This window comes from Macrobrachium nipponense, chromosome 27, assembly GCF_015104395.2.
Source record: "Macrobrachium nipponense isolate FS-2020 chromosome 27, ASM1510439v2, whole genome shotgun sequence".
NCBI lineage: Eukaryota > Metazoa > Arthropoda > Malacostraca > Decapoda > Palaemonidae > Macrobrachium > Macrobrachium nipponense.
The window spans coordinates 30,916,667-30,924,211 of NC_087216.1; the positions used below are offsets into that span (position 1 = coordinate 30,916,667).

At 40.3% G+C, this 7,545-nt stretch overlaps 1 long non-coding RNA gene across 2 annotated transcripts; it reads right to left on the reverse strand.

Moving 5' to 3' along the window:
- Positions 1 to 1,121: 1,121 nt before the first annotated feature.
- LOC135200991 (uncharacterized) lies at positions 1,122 to 6,906 on the reverse strand. 2 transcript variants are annotated; one of them, XR_010311432.1, is made up of 3 exons: positions 5,764 to 6,903; positions 3,448 to 3,523; positions 1,122 to 1,260 (listed from the first exon to the last, which is right to left on the reverse strand). It is a non-coding gene; the product is annotated as an uncharacterized LOC135200991 (long non-coding RNA). The 2 variants fall into 2 exon arrangements; XR_010311431.1 differs by lacking the exon at positions 3,448 to 3,523 and adding an exon at positions 1,524 to 1,603 and having other exon boundaries at positions 1,208 to 1,260; positions 5,764 to 6,906.
- Positions 6,907 to 7,545: the final 639 nt, after the last annotated feature.

Sequence of the window (7,545 nt, forward strand, 5' to 3'; positions counted from 1 at the left end):
GTAACTGGGGCCACAGCCAGGTGTTGGATCAGGCCCTGGATACTCGGAGTGCCCGGAAGATTCAGCGATCGCCACACCTGCTGAAGATCTCCACCCGCGGAGGCAGACACACCTGGGGAAGCAACAGTTCGGTTAATAGGGGGGGTTCCTGTTCGCTCAAAGAGGGAAAGATCCCACCCTGAACAGACAGAAGACCCCGAGTACAACTCCAGGTCGGGGTGTCACGCTCCTTCCTCTGCGCTCGACAATCGAGCAAAGAGGCGGAGCTGGATACATCCCCCGAAGGGGAGAGAGCCATCCATGGGAGTTGGCTAGGAGGGAGAAAGGAAGATGACGTGTCTGTCACCAGAGGTGTCAAGGGAGAGCTTTCTGACGACACCTTGGCGACTTTATGTGATTTCCTCCTCTTCTCATACAACTCCCACTGTTCCTCCGACCAGGAGACACAAAAATCACAGGGTACAGCCCGAGAGCTTTCGCGCCCTCGGCACTGAGTACACAAAGGATGAGGGTCCACAGCATCGCTGGACCGGAATGCCCCACACTTGCGGCCTCCTACTCCAGGGCACACTCTCCGGTTGGGTGGGGGGCAAGGGGGCTTCTCCACTTCGTGGGACTGCATGGTCTCCAGCGATGCAATTCCACAGAAAAATAACAAAAATAATGAATAAAGTACTTACAGTTCCACATACACTAAGTATTTTACAAAGGAAAAGGCAGAAGTAAGCAGCTTTAAAGTTGTTCATCAACAAAATCTCACGACAGAGGCGAGCAGAGAGGCAAGCACACGTCTTCACCTGACGGCAGTCGAAAGTAAAGTGATATGTTTACCTCCAGTCGGGCGGGACTCCCGACCATCGGACAAGCAGTTAGAGCCGAACTACCTTGTTAGTAAATCTTACGACCGGTCTAGCTGGCACTAAATAGTAATTCCTTATGTAAAGGACCGAGGGTTTGTATTACGTGTTGGAACAAACTATTCTCATAAAGTATTACGTATTAGATTATGTACTGTCTAGACCCAGGACGTAGTCAAGTGCATCAAGCCATATGAAACATGAAACAGAAGATATACCAACCATCTTCCTCTGTGCTATGGCTGCCTGGAGCCAAGGAAATGTCCAGCTTGTAGGAATACGGAAGAGTTCGGCCAAGTTTGACGCGTATGCAAAGCCCGATCAACGTCGCCAGGGAACAGTGTGGAACGGTTGGCACGAACTCTATCCTGATCAGGTACTTGTCTTCGTTGAACTTTGAGACCTGCAGAAAGAGGGCGGTAATTTAGTAGGTTTCTGGAACAATGTTCTACTCTTAAATGTCGTACTACTGGACTACAGTACTACTTCAGCTTAAAAGATAGTTTGGGGATTGTTAAGTTGGGTTGACACTGGGAACAGATCTTTAAGTATTGTAATTCTTGAGAATAACAGCACGAGATTTCGGTTAATTTACGAAAGTATGCTATAAACACTTCCATTATGCTCAAGAATGACCACAACATGAGGCTAAGAATGAAGTCTGACCACGATTCCTTCCTCGCGAATGACCTGCAAATCTTCTAGGGTTGCATCTTTCTCTGGGTCCCTGATCAGCCGTAGTATATCTGCAGAGATGGAAAAACAGGAAAGTTAGAGTTTGTCTTTCCGTGGGACACAGCAGAAAGTTGACTACTGAGTCCTGACGTCAAATCGAAACCAAATTGAGAATGTAATGCTTCAAGAGCATGTCGGGAAAAGGCTTCTTAACAAGATGATGATCATAATATTTGCTAAAATTAGTCAACAGTTTTCTGAAAAATATTATGGCTCGTACACAAGCTGATAATTTTAAATAGGGTAAACAACCGAGTGGACTGGCCAACTCACCGACTACCACAGTTTTGGCCACCCTCCGAAAAAGTACTTTAACATGTCCTGACACCAGAGATGGTCATCAGTCATGAGTTGTTGGTGGTGATAGCAGGAGCACAAGACCTCTACTCTCCTTACGTAGTAAGTATTTTCTCCAAAGTTAGAAATTAAGGCCATATTTTAAGATTTAAACAGAGGGTAATGAAAAGTGTGGCCAACGCAGTGCACACTACCCCAAAAGGCTTTCGAAATTTTTACTTACGACTCAAAAAGTTCAGAAGATTGACGCCATCTCAATGTTTGCGGAGTCGCTTGTGTCAACAAACTTCCCATTTCCTGTGCTAAATCCACACACCACTTGTACCCATAGACGCTGGGGCACTTTCATCACAACAATCGTAAACCCGACCTCTAACCAGTACTTATCCAAGAGGACTACTGCATTCTTTGCGGCGTTTTGCGCTCTTCAATTGTTTTTCAGTGTTGTCAATTGGTATGTGTTTAGTGTTTACCCTCCAAACTGGGTATAGACTTACACAAAACCGGGGAAATCAGTGAAATTAGCGTATCTATTTGTAGTATATACTATACATATTACAGCAATTTTATCATTACTGCATTACTATGACAACTGGAATTCATGCAAACAATTTGTAAATGATCGGCGTATGTGTGAAGCTCCACTAGATTGGCAATGATGAGTCATTTTTCGTTGCGTCGTCTGCTCGTAAGTATACATCAGAAATATTTGTAATTTTTCGGGGTTAATTTGATTGCAAAAAAGGGATAACAGACGTGAAATAAATAAGCATTTTGAAGTAAAGTTAAACTAAATAATGAGTAAAGTAAACAATTAAGGGAATAAAGCTTTGCACCTCATAAACAGTGTCGTTGTCTGCTGCTCGTAACTGTGTTTGTGGAGTGAGTGCTTAGGAACCAGGAACAGCAACATGGTTCAAGTGCAATTTGGAGTGAATTAAGACCAAAATGTGTATACAATTACAATCAAATAAGCACTGTGGAGTTTCAGTTGTGTTGGCAGTAAGGATAAAACCACTGATTACAAGGTAAAAATGAATTCAGTTCAAACCATGACCCCGGGAATAACAACTTTCACTAATATAGGCAACAAAATGTTGTTTTATTGTGCTGATTACAACTGCAATCTTGAGTAAGATCAATAAACGTTACATATATACGCTAACATTGTTCAAGTGAGTGCTGGGAAGGCTGGGAAAGATGGTGGATTGTCCGTGGTTAGACCAGCCAGCCACATGATTGCCGCCATATTGGATTTCAAAACTCCCTTGAAAACATATTTTACGAAGAGCTCACATGCTTATTTTAGTTCGTATGGGGCTTTCATATATCACATTATGTTGACAAAACTTCAATCTTTTGAATGGTATGCTTAAAGTTGTAATTGTATTCTTGTTTCATCAATTAAATATCGAGTGAATAAGGCCTGGCCAGCGCGATGACGATGGATCGTCTGCGGTTATTTACCCTATGTTTTTGTTCTTCACAGAATATTCACCTTAAACTTTTAGTAGCTAAATGCTGTTGAAGTGGTCTACAAAATCTACAGGTGGCTTACCGTAAATAGTACCAGCAATGTCTTGCAATTCCTGGTCCTGGGAATCTCCGGACATAATGTGAATTCAGTACAGTACCTGAGAAAAGAAAATATCTCGTAAAAGTCTTAGATATGGGTATAATAAAATGCTACTTTTGGAAGATGGAAGTTAAGAATAGGATGTACCTGGTCAACTCACAAACTCCATGTTTAGTACCAGTCCTATTGGTATGAATTTTGGAACTTGGAGCAAAGATGGTAGACATCTCGGTAACTGCAATTTGCGACAGATAACAGCATGATTTTTGCATTGAGCATTTACAGAGACCTGAGACCATACCAAACACTCCAATAATGAGAAACGGCACTGAAATATATACATCATAACTTAAATTTACAATGAATGGACAGTACTAATATCTTTGTTACTAGGGTAACCACCTAGTTAACTACCCAAGCTCAGCTTAGGCTATTTGTTTTGGATGGGATGTTAAGGAAGAATAATACGTAATTCAAGCTGATGAGAGAACATTTAAAAAATACATTACAAACACCACCTACTTATAAACGAGTTACAATGCTCTGGAAGGCAGTTTGAATAATGAATTATAGGTATGTTGAATTGTTTGTAAGTTGGTTACTGTACATTTTTTCATCCAAAACACAATACACTGTACATACAAACAATCTGAACATACGGGTGGCACAGGCGAGCGCTCTGAACAAGATTAACATTTGCGATCCTGTATCTCTGAATGATTGCCAGTTATATGTTGAAAGTAGGGTGGCGTCTGTAGCTACATAAATGGTAGAATAATAATCAAAATGTACAATGAATAAATTATGTTGATTTTTCGGTCAACAGCGCTTAAGGTAACTAGGGCAAATGACTGAGCAGCAACATAGCAGTCACCTCTCTCGGAATGCGGCCACTTCTTCCAAAAAAGCACTTGAATTTTGCCATTGCTTTCATAAATTTAGGAGAGTCCTCAGTATGACCTGCCTAGGATGGGCCACAACTCTTGACTGATGCTGATGGCAGCGAAATCGAGTATACAGGCAGTCCCCAGGTTACGAAGGGTTCAGCTTGCGACATTCCGAGGTTAAGGCGCTTTTCAATTATATTCATCAGAAATTATTTCCAGGGTTACGATGCCTACAACGCTCATCTGGCAGAAGAATTATGACACCAAAAATGCAAAATAATCAATATTTGAGGGGGTTTTTTGATGAAAAATGCAATAAGAATGCAGTTTACATAGTTTTCAATGCACCCAAAGCGTTAAAAGTAAGGTTTTTTAAGGATTTTTCATGATGTTCTGGCTTACGACGATTTTCGACTTACAGCACGTCTCAAGAATGGAACCCCCGTCGTAACCCGGGGACTGCCTGTATACTTTTACGGGAAGGTGGCCGCATTCCAAGATCGGTAGTCGCTACGTCGCCGCTCGGTCATTTACAGTACACTAGCCTAGCCTAGTCGTTAACAGAAGCTTGGATAAATTATCGGTAGATCTATATTACTAGTATTCCGCGGCAGCCTTGACTACGGCAGTTGCGGTTTTTCTATGCAGTTTTACCTTCTGAACAAGAATTTTAAGTAATATTGATTTGGACGGCTGTAATTAACACCCAGGGGCCAGTACTAAACACGGCGAAATACATTGGACGCCCCAATCCCTAGTGGACGTCGTAGTATTCGCAGTTACGTTCCTCGCAGTCCGTGCGGAACTATTCTTTAGAATTAAAAAATTATCTCCAGAAATTTATGATGAATGGACAGTATCGATATCCCGGCCGCTACCCTAGGGTTAAGTACTCTAGCCTACCCTAGCCTAGCCTGTTCGCTCCGTAAGATAGTAGTCAGTGAATACCATATTAGGTTAATGAATTAGGTAGTCACATTAACGAGAACAAAAGAGGTATTAATAGAGCAATAGGTAATACATCGAGTGGACGGCACCTAGCCTACTATCGACGCCACGTTCTCTAGGGTCTAGCCCCCCCCCCCCCTCAGGTCCTCTCAAGAGGGGGCGAATCTAACGGTCGAAATAGACGGGAAATGTCAAATAAATAAGGAATTAGACAGAAATAGACAAGACATCGCCATTATCAGGCAAAAATCAATTAAAATCGGGTCAGGGCACGTGGCAGCTTAGTAGTAGGTAGTACCTAACCCACGACAATCCAGCTACCCTAAGGGGAGGTTGCTCCTTTAGGGTTAAGTTATTTGGCGAATACTACTATTTGGTATCATCTATAAACTGGACGATGAATGGAACTGTTAAACCTTAAAATGGCCTCATATTTCGTCCGTCTCCACGTCGCGACACACACCTTAAATAAATATATACGGGTTATTTATCAGCAGCACCATTTCTTCTTCTTCTTCTAGATGACGTCAGATTGTAGTAGTAGTAGTAAAAGGTGGAATTTGTCTTTGAAACGGCTCCCTTGCTTGTTTTATTCCTCCTTTGTTTGTGTTTGTTCTCTCTGAAATACCACAACATTTCTTTTAGAAAATCTTTCCTATTCTCCACTTCCTCCCCCAGTAGATCTACCAATAAGAGTATATTTGCTACTAATTCCTCTTTATTTTCTCGATATGGTTGCTGCATAAAACTATATCTATTTCTAATCTCATTGTATGCTGGACAGTAAAGTAAGAAATGTTCTAAATTTTCATTTTGTTCCTCACAACATAAACAATTTATATCTTCTCCTTTTATCCTATTTCTATCATTTAATCCTAGTATACCTAGTCTGGCCCTGCTGATCAGCATTGTGTTTTTTTTTTTCCGTGTTGTCATACCAGATTTCTTCTCTTCTATTTTCTGTAGATTCTTAACGTTGACTTTTCATTCATTTATTCTGACATGCTTTTCTCTCCTAATTGTTTAAAAATTCTCTTCAATTGTACTTAAATTTATGTTTAGCTCTTTCATATATTCTTTTACTTGCATTAGCTAGGGGTTTTGTTTTTCATACTGATCCTTGGTTATCTCAAATAGGGGCCTATTTCCACCACTCTTCAGTGTATGTTTCAAGTAGAATAGTTTATTCTTGATATCTCTTGAGTGGCAGGAAGAGGCCCCTATTTCAGATCTTAACGCACAACTTGCTGTGTAACTTGGCGCTTTCAAAATTGTTCTATATACTTATAGTTTTCTTGTCAAGTTTCATGACTTCCATTGCATACATGAATGATGGCATCGCTAATCCTTTCCAGTACAGTTTTCCTATTTTTACTCTGCTACAGCTTTTATTGATGACTGCATTAGCCATAGTTGCCATCTGCTTTGCTTTAATTTGGGCCCTTTTTATCTGTCCTCTGAAGTAGTCTTTCATGTTGTTGATTGCCACTCCTGGGTATTTAATATTCTTAACTATTTTTATTCCTTCTATGTGCTCCATATTCTCCACATCATCGATACTGTACCAGTCGTTGTATATTAGTATATTACTCTTGTCCTTGTTTATGTTTAGGTCACATTCACTTGCGATTTCCATGAGGGTTTTTATTGATTTTGTTATTTCTTCTAGTGTGTGTCCTAGTATTAATCCGTCGTCTGCATATAATAGTGCCACTATCCTTATTTACTTCATTCTAAAAACCTTCTGTTGTATTTTCTAATTTTTCTATTATCAGGTACGTTATTAGTAGAAAGAATATGGTTGAGCCATTGCATCTCTGTCTTATTCCATTAGTTACATTTAGCTCTTTTTGTTCTATATTGTTAAGGCATAGTCTTGTTACATCATTTGTATACATCTTTGCAACTGCATTTATTACTTCTGCATGCAGCCTATATTTCATCATGACCTCAATGAGCTTTTTTCTATTAACTGAGTCAAATGCTTTTTGGAAGTCTTTTGATACTACAAATAAATGGGTCCCTTTCTTCTGTACGTTTCTTGTATGCAGTATTGTACAATATATAAATTATCGATTCCCCTCCTTTGTGCGGTAAAGCCTGATTGCAGTTCATTCATTTTTCCTATATTTCTAACATGCTTTTCTATTTTGTTTTGGTATTCAGGATCCCATGAAAATTTTATATGATGCATTTGTTGTAGCAATTGGCCTAATCTCTTTGAACTGTTGGGATTGTTTTTTCT